Below are 19,205 nucleotides of genomic sequence, written 5' to 3' on the forward strand. Positions count from 1 at the left end.
GAATTGAGTCCTAACTATTCCTGCAGCACTATTCTATGCTCTATTCTATTAGATTTGCTAATAGAATAGAATGAGACTCCATCTCAAACACAAAACAAAAAAATTATATTTGTTATTTTAAATTTGCTCATTCTTTTATCTTGATAATGTTAAAAATCCTTATTATATATTCTTTTTCATATTGATTTTTGGTGTCTTAAACTCTTAGATATCTAATTATCCCTTTTATCACATCTCCTGACTTTTATTCAGGATGGATCATTTCTTCGTTTATTTTGTAATTTTTATGGTGAGATAACATATTGTTTCATGCCAGGGTCTCAATTCTGGCAAGGTCTCAATTCTAACAGTCTGCCCTAAGCAAGGTCAAGACTGTCCTCTCAGCCTACTGTGGATGTTATAACCAAAATTAGCAAGACTAGTAACACATGCACATGCACACGCACACACACCCCAGCTACAACCTCAGCTCTGTATTTACTGCTTTTGTTTGCGGTTCCCTCTTCACTTTGGACCTCTAGGGGATCTCCTTTTTCTTGAAAACTCAGCTATTCATTCTGAGTGGTTATTATTATACCTTACCTAGCATTTCTAGGTGTTTTTATGTGGAAAGTTGTATGCATTCTTAATCTACCATCTTGCTGGAACCAGAGGTCAAACTGAACTTACTGACATGTCACATGTAATATTTTTTAACTATTGTGAAGTCAAAATTGGGTCATTAATGAGCAGATAAATGGTGGGGATACATCAGTGTATAAGTCATGAAATTACACATGTGAACTTCAGCATGGTTTCACAGAAATATCTTAGCCCTTCAAGTTCCATAGACATTGCTTTGAATTTTAGCTCTGCAAAATGTAATACCTATGTGGTCTTAGGTAACTTAGGATCTCTAAAACTCAATATTTTCACTGCAAAATTGGTCACTAGTGATGCCAAACCTAAAAACATGTATTGAGATCTATTTGGAATAAAAATATTTCAAAATTGTATTACACACTTACACGCCTTCTTCCAAAGAATAAAAATTACTTTAGCTTGTCTTAGACACTCAGTCATTGCTTCCAGCCTGAGCAACCATGCTGAGAAGGGAAGAGAGGAACATGTGTCAGGACCAGTGTGGTCTGTTGGTCTTCTACCCATACACAGGATGCCACCAATACAAAAGGGCTAGATGACAAGTGACACGAGTCTGCCATGCTATGTGCCAGGGCAGACTCACAGTTAGCATCTCCTCTCAAGATCCTCATACTTAGAAAAAAAGTCAACCATGGAAATATAAGAACAAGTACAAAGCAGGTTCTGCCAAGACCTTTCTATATATCCTCTCAAGAATTTTCACAACAGTCCTGAGAAAATTATATTATGCCCATTTTACATATTAGGAAACTGAGTTTCACTAAAGGTTATATGATCACAATAATCAAGGAAGCCAAAAATGAGATCTTCTTAACCACTCCACCACCCCTCCTCCTTCAGCCAATTAGGCTCTCCCTCCTTTGCACTCCCAGAACGCTTTGTGTTTGCCCGATGTAGCACTTACCACACTCAACTCAGTTTTTGGTTTAGAGGCTATCCCTGCCCTTAGAGCTTCTTGAGGACACTAACTGTCTTGTATTCATCGTTTAATCCCAAGCCTCTGGACAAGCTGACTCTAACAAAGATTTGCTAAATGAAACTCAGACCTCCTATCTCCAAATCCAGTGTTCTTCCCTCTGTCCCACACTACTTCCTGGTCATTATCACAGAAAGCACCAGAGCCCACCTGGAATAGCCTCATGCCCATTTGCATCTGAATCCATGACTCTCTCCCAAGGTCAGGAAATAGACAAGGCTTTTTCCCTGGGTAGCAGGAACTAAAGCCAGATCCATTGCTGCATCCGTCTCCAGGCTGGGCACAGAGTCTGGCATGGGGCTGGGCACCTCTTAGGGGATCAGAAAGCCTGGGTGATTGAAATTGATTGGCCTTTTGATTTGAGGAGCCTCAGACACAGAACAGTGCTGACTCGGGGAATCACAGCTCCTGCAATGACTCATATATCAGGACCTCTTTAATGGGAAATTATGGAAATGTGCTGCCTGGAGCTGTCTTAATTAAGAACGACCTGATCTTGATTGCAGCGTCTGAGTGAACTCCCTTCCCCTCTCCTTTTCTCCTTGATACCAAGAAGCAGAATCTGGCTGCCTTTGACAAGGCTTTCCTTCTCCCAGTCACGCTGCTGACAGGCTGTGGTTGGTGACAGTTGAGCTAGTTGGGGGTGGCAGCCCTTCAGCCAGCATGAGGCTCCCTAATGGACAACATCAATCAGTGAGTAATAGAGATCTCACAGCCTCTGTCCTGTCCCAGGTGTCAGGAAAGGCTGGGGCTAAGTCTGGGAACAGGCAAAAGGTAATCGGGTTGGATGTTTTTATGGCATCCATTCTCCCCACCTCTGTCCCAAAACTAGTTTGTCCTGGAGACTATATTCCAACTAGAAAATAAAGATAGACTCCCTTTACCGCCTACCACCTCTGAGCTCCAGCCCCCAACCTAAGGGCAAGCTGGGCCTGAGCCCCCAAGGGAAGGAAGGGTACAGCCATTCTCTCTCCATGCTCATGGGCATCCTATTAACCCATTAATGCCAAAGGTTGCAATTTTTTTGAAGAACAGACATGTGTGAAAAATCAGACCTTGGCAATGACCTTGAGCAGTAGGATATAAATAACTCCCACATGTTTAGCTTTCCAATAATGGAACACCAGGCATAAATGGGTTTAATATACTCAGGGTCCAAAAAGATGACTGGGCTCCAGAAAGGTTTAGCTTCTCAAGTCAAGATTCTAAACCCCAGCCCAGAGCCAGATACAACCTGACAATTTCCTGTCAGCCCAGATTCCCTCATTCAGACCATCCCTGGATTCCCCATCACCATACTCTATCCACGTGCCACAGCCTCATTCAGCAACCATTTGCTCACATGTGTGAGGTCCTGACGCTCTGTGGCTCCATGTCCTTCTCCCCTCCCTCTCCAAACACATACACACACTTATAATTTTGAAGTCGAGTATTTATTGAACTGATAAAAGAGTTTTCAAAGAAGCTTTACCACCATGTGTGACTCATTTTTAGTTGGTGGCTTTAGGTTTCTCTTGTCCCCAGCTTCTCAAGAGAGTAATTAATAAAGCACAAACAAACATTTAAATCATTTGGGAGCTCACTATTTAAATGCTCTAAGAGTGAGCTTCATGTAATGATAAAACCATTCCTTAAATCATCTGTGAGCAAAATCTCCTTAAACAGGAAGACCCTGGGACAGATGTCCCGTTTGAATGAATAGAGCTGTTAAACCTCACCTGACAGGACACGATGGGGGATAGTGTGTATCTACTCTCCTTTATATAGCAGCTGCCCTAACTGGTTCACAAGGGCTATCAGAAACTTTAATCCTAGAAAACACCCCTTTTACCTGAGGCTTGGTTCTGCTTCTCCTACCTAACCCTTTCCACTGGCTTCGTGTTACCCAGATAAGTAATTATCAGAGTGTGGTTCCCAAACCAGCATCATCAGCATCACTGGGAACATAAAAGAAATGCAAAATCTCAAGCCTCACCCAAGACCTACAAACCAGAAACCCTAAAAGTAAGGAGGGCTGGCAATCTGTGTTTTAAGCAGCCTTCCGAGAGACTCTAATGAGAAAAGCTTGAGAACCACTCTCCTACAGAGATGCAGCCTTCACAAGACCTGCAAGGCCCTCCACAAAGACGCTGCTAGCCCACAGGAGCCCTTGTGTAAATTACAGAGTCTCCTCTGGGAGGATGTGACCACAAGCACACACTTGTCACACAGAGTCAGAGCTGTATTTTAGCCCCACTCGCCCCCTTGGCTGGGCACCCTCATAAAGTAAACAGCCCACACAGTGAGACACAGCAGCCCTGCCCCTAGGAACAGACTCTCTGACCCAAGCCTTCACCACTGGCCTCCTCATCTCCTATGTTCCAGCCACTGCAGACATTTTGCAATTTCCTGCACACATCATGGTACTTCCTGCCTCTTGCATGCCTTTGCCCAAGCTAGTCTCTCTACCTAGAATTCTCTCTCCCTTCCCCATTTTTCTACCTAGAAAACTCCTGCAACATTTAAGACTCAGCTTGGTTGTCTCCTCTTCCAAGAAATAATTGCTGACTGCAGGAGAGTCTGATTCCACTCCTCTCAGCTCCCTCACTGCGCTGTGTTCGCCTCTCACATTGCCCTTACCTTGCTGCATTTTAATTGTTTGTTTCCTTGCCTCTGTCCTCCTCAAGGGCAGGATCTGTGTCTGATTCACCTTTTATCACAGTATCAACACAGTGCCTGGCATATTCACACCGTGACAAAATCTACTGAATGTCAGTTCTGTACCAGGCTCTCTGTACCAGAGATACAGTGAAGATCACACCAGACAGATCGACCTCATGGAGGTAATTCACAGTTAAGGGAATGGTGGAAAGGGAGGGAAGGAAGAAACGAAGAAGCAAGACCTGTGCAGAAGTGGCAGGACATAATTGCTTTTCTGGTGATTTGGAATGATTTAGAAGCTGCCTCAAAAATACGATAACTTCCTCCAGCTCTGGGAGGATGAATTCATTTTCTGTAAGGTCCTCTCCAGATACAGTCACAAAGCCAAAAGAATCAAGACCAGTCCAAAGTAGAAAAAAATTCTCTAATGAGGAGGCCTGTCCTCCTATGGAGCCTGGCTGAGTACCAGCTATTGAAGAGCCACCTTGCCATCCAGAGTGTTCGGTGCCTTCCCACAGGGGCTACCACCAGGATAGTGAAGAGGGACAAGACCAGATTTGAAGTCTTGATGCCTCACCTCCTGCAATTAAAGCTCAACTCACTTTGTCAAGACTCAAATCAGATTGTCATGACCCTCCTCGATTGGCAGCTAATCTAATAATAAGGCGTGAATTGCAAGTTTCTGTTCACTGCAGTAATGTAATAATGGGGGCTCTAGTTGAAGCCATTTGACTTCTAGACTAATTTCTACATCCAGTGAGCAATGGCAATTAATAAAATAGGCATTCAGTTTATACACAGGAAAGATGACTTTTCTCAAAAATAAAAGAGCAGGTTTGGAGGTGGGAGGAAAAGTGATAGGGAACAGGCTGTTGCAATCACCCAGGAGAGAGATGATGAAGCCTGCACGAGGGGAGAGGCAGTGGATGGAGAGGTCATTCTAGAAGGACATAGATGTTTGGGATATAGAACTGTTTGTAGGAGAAAGAGAATTAGAGGAAACAGGAGGGAGGTGAAGGGGTCTGGTCTGGATTCTGAAGGTGCTACAGGAATAGCTAGGACAGATTTGCTATTAGAATCAATTTTTGAGCGCACTCCCCAGTCTAAGCCCCAGTTTACATGCACACACACAGACAGAGGCCTCCTAACCCACAGACTCACATACAAACCCAGAGAAGGCATCAAATTGCACATACAAACTCATCACAGGACAAATGGGGACTCATTGACAGATGTGCATAAACATATTCACTCACTTAAAACTAGAGTTTTGAAATAATTATTCAGAAAATGAACACAAAAATACTTTAGTGTCAATTATAGGCATAGTTTATTTTATTGGGCTTTGCTTTAGTTACTTGACATATATTGTGATTTTACAAATCAAAGGTCTGTGGCAAGTCTATTGGTGCCATTTCTCTAACAGCATGTGTTCACTTCATGTCTCTGTGCCACATTTGGGTAATTCTTGTAATATTTCAAATGTTTTCATTATGATTATGTCTGTTATGGTGATCTGTGACCCGTGATCTTCGATGTTACTGTAATTGTTTGGGGGCACTATGAACCATGCCCATATAAGATGATGAACTTAATTGGTAAATGTCATGTGGGTTCTGACTGCTCCACTAACCAATTGTTTTCCTGTCTCTCTCCCTCTCCTTGGTCCTTCCTATTCCCTGAAACACAACAATATTGATATTAAGCCAATTAGTAATCCTACAATGGACTCTATGTGTTCAAGTGAAAAGAAGAGTTGCATGTCTCTCACTTTAAATCAAAAGCTAGAAACGATTAAGCTTAGTGAGGAAGGCATGTTGAAATCTGAGATAGGCCGAAAGCTGGGCCTCTTCTGCCAAACAGGTAGCAACATTGTAAATACAAAGGATACATTCTTAAAGGAAATTGAAAGTGCTACTCCAGTGAACACATAAATGATAAGAAAGCCTTATTGCTGATATAGAAAAGTTTGAGTGGTCTGGATAGAAAATCAAACTAGCCACCACATACCCTGCAGTCAAAGCCAAATCCAGAGCAAAGCCCTAACTCTCCTCAATTCTATGAAGGCTGAGAGAAGTGAGGAAGCTACGGAAGAAAAGTTTGAAGCTAGCAGAGCTAGCTTCACATGTCTCTTGAGGTTTAAGGAAAGAAGCCATCTCCATAACATGAAAGTACAAAGTGAAGCAGCACGTGCTGATGGCAAAGGTGAAGCAAGTTACCCAGAAGATCTAGCTAAACAACAGGTTTTCAATGTAGATGAAACAGACGGGAAAAGATGCCATCTAGGACTTTCATGGCTAGAGACAGTCAATGCCTGGCTTCAAAGCTTAAAAGGACAGGCCAGCTCTCTTATTAGGGACTAATGCAGCTGTTAAGTTGAAGCCAAAGCTCATTTACCATTCTGAAAATCCTAGTGCCCTTAGGAATTATGCTAAATCCTCATAGATGTAAAAAAGTAGAACTCTGTTTATTAGACACTGGGAAGAACAGGGAGGAAGGGAGGATATAGAGAGGCTGGTTAATGGATATGAAATTACAGCTAGATAGGAGGAGTTCTAGTGTGTATAGCACTGTAGCGTAAATATGGTTAACAATAATTTAGTGTGTATGTTCAAATGCTAGAAGAGAGGATTTTGAATGTTCACAACACAAAGAAATGATAGATGTTTGAGGTGGTGGATATGCTAATTACCCTGATTTGGTCACTGCACATTGTGTGCATGTATCAAAATATCAATATCACTTTGTGTCCTATAAATATTTACAAGTATCATGTGTCAATTTAAAAAAAAAAAAAGAAACCATTCATGAAAAAAAAAGTTATGCTGAATCTATTCTGCCTGTGCTCTATAAATGGAAAAACAGAGCCTGATGATAGCATATCTATTTATGGCACGATTTACTGAATATTTTAAGCCCACTGTTGAGACCTACTACACAGAAGAAAAGATCTCTTTGAAAATATTCCTGCTCATTAACAATACACCTGACTACCCAAGAGCTCTGAGGGAGATGTACAAAAAGAAAGAGATAAACATTATTTTCATGCCTGCTAACACATTCATTCTGCAGCCCATGGATCAAGGAGTATTTTTTTCTTTTTTCTTTTTTTTTTTTTTTGACAGAGTTTCACTCTTGTTGCCCAGGCTGGAGTGCAATGGCATGATCTCAGCTCACTACAACCTCCACTTCCCAGGTTCAAGTGATTCTCCTGCCTCAGCCTCCTGAGAGGCTGAGATTACAAGCATCTGCCACTATGTCTAGCTAATTTTTTTTGTATTTTTAGTAGAGATGGGGTTTCACCAGGCTGATCTCAAACTCCCGACCTCAGGTGATTCACCTGCCTCAGGCTCCCAAAGTGCTGGGATTATAGGCATGAGTCACCATGCCTGACCTCATGGAGTAATTTTGACTTTCAAGTCTTACAATTTAAGAAACACATTTCATAAGGCTATAGCTGCCATACATAGTGATTTCTCTGACGGAGCTGGGCAAAGTCAATTGAAAACCTTCTGGAAAGGATTCACCATTCTAGATGCCACTAAGAACATTTATGATTCATGGGAGAAAGCCAAGATATCAACATTACTAAGAGTTTGGAAGGAGCTGATTCCAACCTTCAGGGATGACTCTGTGGCGTTCAAGACTTCAGTGGAGGAAGGAACCACACAGGTGGTAGAAAGAGCAAAAGAACTAGAATTGGAAGTGGAGCCTGTAGATGTGACCAAATTGCTGCAATCTCATAATAAAACTTTAATGGATAATTAGTTGCTCCCTGTGGATGAGCAAAGAAAGAGGTCTTTTCAGATGGAAGTTACTCCTTGTGAACATTGTTGAAATGACAAAAAAGGATTTAGAATATTACATAAACTTAGTTGATAAAGCAGCAAGGCTTGGGAGGATTGACTCCAATTTTGAAAGAAGTTCTACTGTGGGTAAAATGCTATCAAACAGCATCACATGGTACTGGGAAATCTTTCAATGTTGTCTTAGTTCAAGAAATTGCCACAGTTACCCCAGCCTTCAGCAACCACCACCCTGATTAGTCAACTGATATCAGCATCAAGTCAAGATACCCCCACCACCAGCAAAAAGACTGAAACTCACTGGGAGGCTCAGGTGATAGCATGTGTTAGCAAAAAAAGTTTTTCATTTGTTTGTGTTTTGGGGGAGGTTTTTCGTAGTTTTTTGTGGGGAGAGGGTGTTTTTTTTTGTTGTTGTTTGACACAGCCTTTCTCTGTCACCCAGGCTGGAGTGCAGTGGCATGATCATGGCTCACTACAGCCTGGAATTCCTGGGCTTAGGGAATCCTCCTGCCTCAGTCTCCTGAGTAACTGGAACTACAGGCACGTACCACCATACATGGCTAAAAATATATTTTTAAATTAAGGTACATACACTGCTTTTTAGACATAATGCTGTTGCATACTTCATGGACTATAGTATAATGTAAACATAATGTTTAAATGTGCTAGGAAACCAAAAAAAAAAAACAATTGTGTGACTCATTTTATCAAAATATCCACTTTATTGCAGTGATCTGGAACTGAACCTGCAATAGCTCTGGAGCGTGCCAGTGTCTGAATTTTTTTTCATAAATAATGAATTGTTTTATTAAAATGTTCTATGATTATAAACCCTCTCCATCTATAAAACATCTTGTATATGCATGGCACAGTTTACTTTTCAAAGAAAATTCATAAATGTTATCCCCTTAAAACCTCCAAATGCATTATGTGCTGTGTACTGACTGTTAGCACTTTCAGCACTTTTGCCAGCTCTTTTTAGCTCTTCTGTGTCACCAGGAGCTGGAAACCAAAAGACTACATTTTCCCAGATCCGTCTGCCAGCAAGGTCCTGATTTTTATTCCACCAATAAGAAGCATTATCATGAGATTTGGAAGGTGGAAGAGGAGCAAGCCATTATTAGTACTCAGACATTGGAGGGCAGAAGATTTTACAATTCCTAGGAGGAATCACCTACATCAGTACTTCAGGCAGCTGAAATCATCGGTGGAGAGTTTTTTTAGCAACTTTTTGATTTTCTGAGGCCATCAGCAGTTTTTCCTGATCTTCACTCTTCCAGCTCTTTCAAATATTTTCTAAACATCAAGTTTTCTGTATCAATTTCTTCCTGCATGTAATGCCTTAAGCAGGTAAACATTAATAATTATTTTTCCACTATCAGGGTAAACAGCATCTTCAAAAACAATAAACTAACAGTACCATTTTACTTTTCTATAGGCTATGAGATTTAGATATTTGCTTATGCTATCTGTATTAATTTGCTAGGAATGCTGTAACAAAGTACCATAAACTGAATGGTGTAAACAACAGAAATGTGTTGTCTCAGTTCTGGAGGCTAGAATCCCAGATCACAGTGTTGCCAGGGCTGGTTCCTTCTGAAGGCTGTGAGGAGAAATCTGTTCCAGACCTCTCTCCTAGCTTCTGGTGGTTTGCTGACAATTTTTGGCATTCCTTGGATCCTGCCACATCATCCAATATCTGCTTTCATATTCTATGATGTGTGTGTGTGTCTGTGTGTGTGTCCGTGTTCAAATTTCCCCTTTTTTATAAGAATACCAGACATACTGGATTAGGGTGCACCTTAATAATCTTTTTATAACTTGATTGCTTCTGTAAAGACCTATTTCTGGATGAAGTCACATTCTGAGGTACTGAGAGGTAGAATGCAACGTATTTTGGGGGAAAATTATACAACCCACAACACTATTCAATTCCAGATGGAAACTCCCAGCAGCAAAGATGTATAGCTTAGGAAGTTAGGGAAGATGTAGGCTAGAGATACAGAATTGAGAGTATTAGCAAAAAGTGGCTGTTGAAGTCACTGGGAAATTTAATATGAGAGAATAAATAGAAGAAGAGATCTGTAAGCAGAATCTGGAGAATAGTGACATGTAAGTGAGGGGTAGGTAAATGAGAGGCTAAAAAAGAGGGAGAAGAAAGGCAAAGGCAAGGAAGTATCCCAAAGCCAAAGGAGGGGCAAGGTGAGGCATGAGGAGAGAGAAGTAGAGGATGGGGCAGGTTGGACTCTGGGCGGCGCAGAGCTTCAGATAAGTGCTGTTCCTAGAAACTAGCAATTGAGACTCCACGTACGAGGCAGCTCAACTCCGTGCACTGGGAAGCTCTACCTCATGCACTGGGAAGCTCTACCTCATGCACTGGGAAGCTCTACCTCATGCACTGGGAAGCTCTACCCCATGCACTGGGAAGCTCTACCTCATGCACTGGGAAGCTCTACCCCATGCACTGGGAAGCTCTACCTCATGCACTGGGAAGCTCTACCCCATGCACCAGGAAGCTCTACCCCATGTACTGGGCAGCTCTACCCCATGCACCAGAAAGCTCTACCCCATGCACCAGAAATCTCTACCCCATGCACTGGGAAGCTCTATCCCATGTATGGGGCAGCTCTACCCCATGCCCTGGGAAGCTCTACCCCATGTACTAGGCAGCCCTACCCCATGCACTGGGAAGCTCTACCTCATGCACTAGGAAGCTCTACCTCATGTACCAGGCAGCTCTATCCCATGCACCAGGAAGCTCTACCCCATGTACTGGGCAGCTCTACCCTATGCACTGGGAAGCTCTACCCCATGTACTAGGCAGCCCTACCCCAGGCACTGGGAAGCTCTAACCCACACACTGGGAAGCTCTAACCCATGCACCAGGCAGTTCAACCCCATGCACTGGGCAGCAGCTCGACTCCAGACTTCTCACTCCCAGATCCCACTAGCCCTCTTCAGTGGGCCCTGCTAGAGTAAGAGAGTCAGCAGTTTCCTCACTGAAGTCATCAGGAATCTTTCAGAAGTGTTTAGAAGTTGAGAAGTGACAAAACTTAAACTCAAAAGACCTTTAACAAAAAATGAGAATATATTGCTGGAGTGGCTCAGAGAACTGAAGGGGAAGATGAAGAAGCAGAGCAGCTTCGGGAACCCCAGAACAGGCTGGTTCCCAGGAAGAAACCTCCCAGATGAACATTCCTTTGGAGGAAGTTAGCTCACTAAGGAGAGCCTGTGGAAAGGAAGGAAGCAGTGTTAGGCCAAGGGAGAACTTGAGATGTGAAACTGCATCACTTGGCAGAGGCCCCACCTACCCCAGGGGAGTTCCGAAGCTGGGGTGATGGTGCCAAGTTTTCATCTCCCCATGTTGGTCGGTTGCCCTGAGTTGAGGCAGGGATGCCAGGTCTGTATATCCCACACCATAAAGGAGGGTGTGACCTTAGACAAGGCAGCTCTCCTCAGCTGAGTTACCAGAGGAGACAGGCAGCTCAGGGCTTCCTGCCAGCAGCTCCCAGCAGCTTGAAGTAAATAGCCCTTCATCCCGTTACAGACTGAAAGTTTCTGTCCTCCACCACCCCACCCCAAGTCATATGTTGAAGCCCTAACTCCCACCGTGACTCAATTTGGAGATAGAGTCTGTGAGGTAGTAAAGATTAAATAAGGTCATGAGATTGGTGCCCTAATCCAAGAAAGCTGGTGTCCTTATATGGGGCAGAAAAGACATCAGAGCCCTCTCTCTCCACCATGTGAGGACACAGAGAGAAGGCAGTTGTCTGCAAGCCAGGAAGAGAGCCCTCACCAGAAACCAACCATGCTGGCACCCTGATCTTAGGCTTTTCAGTCTCCAGAATTGTGAGAAAATAAATGTGTGCTGTTTAAGCCACCCAGTCTATGATATTTTGTTATTATGGCAGCCCTAGCTGACTCATACAATTTCAAAGGACAGTGTCTGCAGCATATTCCAGGGGCCAGCACAGGAGCTGAACCAGGGATCCAGTTACTTAGGACTCTCTCTCTCTCTCTCTCTCTCTCTCACTCACTCACTCCACCTCTGCTCTTTTCCCTAAATTGTAAGAGACAACATGACCATCTACAGCCCCTCCTCTGAAACCATGATCCAAGCAAGAGGACCACTCTCCCTCGGGCTTCAATCTGAAAGATCCCAAGAAGGACTCTAATTTGCCCAGTTTATACCATGTGCACCCTCCTGGGCCAAGCCCGAGTCAGTAGCATGGGGTGCTATGATTGACTTTGCCTTTGATCAAATAGTTTAGATTTGCTATCAACAGGCAAAGGAGCAAGGGGCAGATGCTGAGCAGAAACAGGAAATAGATATGACACCCATTATTTTGCCGATCATTTGCTCAGTCAAATGTCAGTAACTTGGCCGGGAGCAGTGGCTCCCACCTCTAATTCCAGTACTTTGGGAGGCCAAGGTGGGCAGATCGCTTGAGCCCAGGAGTTCAAGACCAGCCTCGGCAACATAGTGAAACCCAGTCCCTATATATAAAAAAAAAAAAAAATACAAAAATTAGCTGGGCTGGTGGCGTGTACCTCAAGCCCCAGCTACTTGGGAGGCTGAGGTGGGAGGAGCCCTTGAACCTGGGAGTTTGAGGCTACAGTGAGCCATGATCACACCACTGCACTCCAGTCTAGGTGAAAGAGTAAGAACCTGTCTCAAAAAAAAAAGAAAAAAATTAGTAGCTCACCAATCATGTGACATCAAGCAAATCAGTGCCTCTTTGAGCTTTCTCCTCCTCTGTCAAGTGGTGATGACCATGGTCATAGTGAGAATAAATGAGATAATGCATATAATAACCCTGCCTGGCACAGGGTTGGCACATAGTAAATGTCCAATAGAAGATAACATCTATTACTTTTATTATCTGAATACTGCTATAAGAAAATAAAATTTTGCATCTCAAGCTTCTGAGCCAATTTTCAAAGCATGGATGATAAGAAAAATCCAATTATATTTGCCCGAGGTCCAAAAACTCATAAAGTTACCTGGAATATGCATTTTTCAAATAAGGAAACTGAAACCCAGAGAAGTTAATAACTATCCCAAGATCCAAAAGAGAAGAGACAGGGCTGGAATCAACAACCCTGAACTCTAATAGCGTCCCCAGATACTCCCAAACCAGCTGCCACTCCACCCTACCATTGTCTCCATGGACACCCACAACCAGACTCCAACCCGTCCTAGCCCAGAGATGCAGCCTTGTCTTTTTGTTCCCAGACACCCAAGTTACATGATCAAGCCTGGGGCTGCTCAGTAAGCATTGCTGTGATGGAATTGAAACCCTATAGGATATCTAGAAAGCAAGTGGGATATTTGGAAGTAATAAACTTCTGACTGCTTGTTCATTTGGAACCCAGTGGAGGTAGCACAGATTCTTCTCATCTCTCTTCCTTAAGAATCAATAAAAATGTAGTGATGCATTTAGCAGAGATTAAATAAATGAAATAGCCTTTTATGGGACTGATACTTTGGTTACATTCCCAAAAGTCACTTGGGGTTAATTTGATATATCATTTGGTAATTGAAGTACAAATTTTAAAAACTGAATCTTTGTGTCCTGAGAAGAAAAAGGAGTGCTTGATTGGCCAGGGGATGTGGGAGCAATAAGTAGAAAGTAGCATTTTTAGTTGAGCGTTGAAGGATAACTAAGTAGGGTTGGGAATTCCAGGCAGGAAAAAACAGTGTGAGCAAAGATACAGAAGTAAGAAATGGGGAATGTGTTTGGGACTGGCAGGATCAGATGGGAGTTCAGAGGTGTGTTGGTGAGCACTGGAGGCTGACCTGGAGTCAGGGTGAGGCTGACTGCAATGGCCCCTGCACTGCCCCTGGGCTAAGCAGAGGCGTGAAGTTGCAGAGGAGGGTGTGCAGACAAAGGCATTCAGACTTCAAAGCAATAGAATTTGGGGACAAATTTGTCTTTTCTGATCCTAACTTAGGAGTGCGGTAGGAAGACAGACCTGAGTTCAAATCCCACTTCTGCCATTTCTGTGATATGAGGTTTTATTCAAGAGGTTCACCCCTGGTGAACAACTATTTTTTCAGGTGCTAGAGACAATAATAATGCTCCCCTTAGAGTATGTAAATCCAATGCCTGTAGGTGCCAGGAAAGTAAGGTAAATAACATTGCCTGGCTATAATATAACAAGCACTAGTGACTGCATTAAATTCTAATCCTAAAAGTAGTCAGACTCAAACATTTAAAAATATTGTGCAGACTAAATGAAATGCACTTGGGCAGCATATAGCCAGCATGTGAATTGTTGGCTATCTCATAAGGTTGTTGCAAGAATTAAGTGAGATAATGAATATAAAGTGCTTTGCACAGTAGAGGAGCCAGACAAAAAGAGTTCATATACTTATGATTCATTTATATGAAGTTCAAGAACAGGCAAAGTAGTCCACGGGGAGAGAAATGAGAAAAGTGTTTACCTGGGAGGAGGAAGGGAGCTTGGCAGTGAGGGGGTATACAGGAACCTTATGGTGTATTGCAAATGTCCTATGTCTGGCTCTAGTTTTGTTTACATGTTTTAAAAATACATAAAAATTCATTGAGATGTACACTTAAGTTTTGTGAGCTTTATTGAAACAAGTTATACTTCAATCAAAAGGGAGATTTTAAAACAAGTCCTTCACAGGGTAATAAGAGCTTAATGAATGGTTGTTGTAGTTATTGTTATCATTGCTACTTTTACTACCACTTTCATTATGATTAAGCCACAAAGTCAGTAAAACAACAAATGAGCAACAAGCAATCATCAAAGACCCGCTAGATGGTGGGTGCTGAGTGTTTATGTCAGATTACATTTCCCAAAAATGACTATATATAGATACTTAGCCCTCCATATCCATAGGTTCCACATATCTTTTCTTGTCATTATTTCCTAAACAGTATGGAATAACAACTATTTATATAGCATTCATATTATATTAGATATTATAGGTAATCAGAGATTATTTAAAGTACATGGGAGGATGTGTGTGTTACATGGAAATTCTCAAGAGATCTTATTTTTAACAATGCAGATGTACAAAAAGGACGTATCATCATTTATTGAGGAATTTTCCATGTTTTTACATTGAGAATCAGGGCAGCCAGCTGTGTTACTCTCTGACTGAGACCAAAACCCTTGGGACCTGGGTAAAACCTGGTGTTAAGTCCTGGAGTCCGAAGGCTGGTGAACCTGGAGTTCTGATGTCCAAGGCAGCAGAAGAAAAACCTGTCACAGCTCTCAGAGAGAGACCAATTCACCTTCTGTATTTGTTTTTCCTGGGCCCCCAGATGATTAAATGGTGCTCACCACTATTGAGGGCAGATCTTCCCCACCTAGTCCACCCAGACTCACACACTAACCTCCTCTAGAAACACCATCACAGACATACCCAAAGTAATGCTTCACCAAGTTTGTAGGTATTCCTTATTCCAGTCAAGCTGATACCTCAAATTAAGTCCATAACTCTACCCCTTGCCAACTTGGCACACACACATACCTCTTTTAATCTCCTTAAATAAAGACAATAACAAGGTAATAGTTCCGCCTAACATGATGCAACTATCCTGTGTATGACCAAAAACACAGTAATTCCTCCCCCAGAATTTGGCTTTCAGGATTTCAACATTCTAGATTTTAATCTTTCCGGATTGTGATTTATAGGATTTTAGACTCTGGGGATTTTGATCTTTAGGGATTTTGATCTTTTAATATTTCAACATTCAGATACATGGCACTTGGAATTGTGTCTTTTGGGGTTATAACCAGCACTGCAAGAAGGCTATCCATGAGTGCTTAATGGAAAGTAAGAAAGGTGATATTAGAAAATAGAGGAAAGGGAATCTTTATAATATGGTCTATCAGTCTGCTTGAACTGCCATAACAAAATACCATCAACTGGGTGGCTTAAACCACAAAATTCATTTTTCACAGTTCTGGAGGCTGGGAATCCAAGATCAAGGTTCTGGCTGATTTGATTCCTTGTGAGGGCTCTCTTCCTGGCTTGCAGATGGCTGTCTTACTGTTGTGTCTTCACCTGGAAGAGGAAGAGCTCTGATGTCTCTTTCTCTTCTTTTTTTTTATTTATTTTTTTATTTTTTATTTTTGAGACAGGGTCTTGCTCTGTTGCCTAGGCTGGAGTGCAGTGGCACAATCTTGTCACGCTGCAACCTCCCGAGTAGCTAGGACTACAGGCACACACCACCACACCCAGCTAATTTTTTGTATTTGTAGAGACAGGGTTTTACCATGTTGCCCAAGCTGGTTTTGAACTCTTGAGCTCAAGTGATCTGCCTGCCTCAGCCTCCTAAAGTGCTGTGATTACAGGTATGAGCCATGGCACCCAGCCCTCTTCCTCTTCTTTAAGGGCCCTGGCCTGATGGAATTAGTGCCCCATCCTTAGTGACCTCATTTAACCTTTATCACTTCCTCACTGACTCTGTCTCCAAATACAGTCACATTAGGGGTTAGGCCTTCACCACATGAATATGTGAGAGGACACAAACGTTCAATCCATAGTATACAGTGAGGGAAAATTCAGCAATACCATCTTCTACAGTAAAATGGAAAGTAGAAAATGTACCTAATGAATTGGATGATCTAGCAAAGGAGATTTCCAGGCAGAGTGTTGAAGGTACCACCTGGCTTCTGATTGCTTACAATAAAAACATGAAAAGTGACAAGATGTGTTAAAGAAAGAACCATTGAACATAAAGGGGCCAGGACTTGCTGAGTTTGAAAATAAAAATGTCTTATTGCTAAATTCTCCAGATAGGAAATGATACTGAAATTTTAAAATGTCCTCCAGGCAAAGATCAAATTCAGTGTCCCAGTAGGAAAAATGGTCTAAAGATGAAACTGACAGACTGAATGCAAAGCCCTTTATTAAGACCTCAGAAATATGTAAGGTGGTGCTTCAAACAGAGGAAAAAAGAGGTCCCTCACCCATTAACAATAGGGCTTCTGGCAATCTTAATTGCAGTATCCCATAGCAGCCTTACAGGAAACTCAAGATGCAAAGTAGCCTATCACATTGATACTTGTGGTTGTGACTTTTAACTAATGGAGTGAATGCCAATAGGATTTATAGAGTCTTATTCATAGATTACAAGGTTATTACATTGTGTGAAACATTGTCTGCATGGATTAAAAGGGACAGTGACAGTATACAATGAAAATGGGTCTTTGCAGGAGGTGGAGGTTGCAGTGAGCAGATATCACACCATTGCACTCCAGCCTGGGCAACAAGAGCAAAACTCCATCTCAAAAAAAAGAAGAAAAGAAAAGAAAAGAAAATAGGTCTTTGGACCTTTAAATCACTATAAGAAAGCAGGCTGAGAAAACTACTTAGCTGCAAACACTGGCTGTTTTTTATGGAAAAGAGAAGATGACTCAGCTTCTGCCTCTGAGCCCGGAGATTGGAGCCAAGAGCCATAGAGAACCATTCTCAGGCAGTAGGACTGAGTTCTAACCAAGAAACTGCCCATGTTCCCAGCAGAATTTCAGAATTGCTGAGGCCCCCTGTGTACCTCCCATTTTCCTTTCTTCTTCCTTTTTACAGGATGATCTATAATGCTTATCCTATGCCTGCCCTACCACTGTATATTAGGTAGAGGGAAGATAATAGGTTTCTTTTATCATGGGTCTATAGATCAAGAGGAACTGTGCAGGAAGTACTATATTTTAGAAATTTACCCAAGGAGCCTCATTTGAACCTGGACCCAATTAGATGACAAGACCTGGGAGTTCAAACTGATACTATAATATGATGAGACTTTTGTGGGCCTTGGAAGGGACAAGTGTATGTTCAATGGGAAAGCTATGAATCATCAGGAGTCAGAGGTAGATGGAGGTAGCCAGCCTCCTATGATCCTTGCCTCCTGATATCCTTGCCCTCATGTAATCCCCTCCCACACTGAATCACAGCTAGCCCTGAGTGACCAATACAATACAAAAGAAATGAGGCTGGGTCATAAAAGGCCTTGCAGCTTCTGCCTTGGACCCTCAGAACTCTTACTACAAAGGAAGCCAGCTGCCATGATGTGAAACATCCATGGTGCCCTATGAAGAGTAACCGAGGCCCCCTCCAATGGCCAGCACTAACTCACCTGCCAGTGAGTGATCCACCTTAAGAGTAGATCCTCCTCTCTCAGCCCCAGTCAAGCCTTCAAATGACTGCAGCCCTGACTGACATTGGAGGCAAGCTCATGAGAGACCTTGAGCTAGAACCACCCAGCCATGCTGCTCCAGAATTTCTGTCCCAAACAAACTATGAGAGGGAAAAAATAATTATTGTTATTTCAAGTCATTAAGTTTTGGGGTGATTTGTTACACAGCAGTAGATAACTAAAACAACTCTATAGAACATGCAAAGAACTTGCAATAGAGCAAGAAGAAAATGTATAGACACTGAAGCACACAGTTTAGGGCAGCATGAGATTCACTTGACCAACTTGTTAAAGGACAATTTCTCTCTCCTGCTGGGGTGTTGGCAGAAATGAGGACCCTGGGGGTGGTGAGATTTGGGGAGACAGTTTCAAGAGGTGAGTTGGCACCTTAGAGAGAAGGTTCTCCTTTCAGCATTAAATTCTATCAGGTCCTGGCTTTGTTGTTGCAAAAGAGATCTTTCCATTTACAGAGCTTGTTTTCATTAACTCTGTCACTGTGGGACAGAGGCAGGTCAGGAATTATCTTGCCTATAAAACAGAGGATAAAACTGAGGGTCCCACTGGGTAATTGGCTTGTCTGAGCCCTGGGTACTTTCTTTTTCCATAACAGCCCTCAGCAGCACAGAGCTGCCTTTGGCTGACAAAAGAATCAGAATTCAAAATGCCAAGGCTAGCTGGGCATGGTGGCTCATGCCTGTAATCCAAGCACTGTGGGAGGCTGAGGCGGGTGGATCACAAGATCAGGAGTTCAAGACCAGCCTGGCCAACATGGTGAAACCCTATCTATACTAAAAATACAAAAAAAAAAAAAAATTAGCTAGGCATGGTGGCACGTGCCTGTAATCCCAGCTACTCAGGAGGCTGAGGCAGGAGAATTGCTTGAACCCAGGAGGCAGAGGTTGCAGTGAATCAAGATCGCGCCACTGCACTCCAGCCTGGGCGACAGGGCAAGACTCCATCTCAGAA

Source organism: Mandrillus leucophaeus, unplaced genomic scaffold (assembly GCF_000951045.1).
Source record: "Mandrillus leucophaeus isolate KB7577 unplaced genomic scaffold, Mleu.le_1.0 Scaffold920, whole genome shotgun sequence".
Lineage (NCBI taxonomy): Eukaryota > Metazoa > Chordata > Mammalia > Primates > Cercopithecidae > Mandrillus > Mandrillus leucophaeus.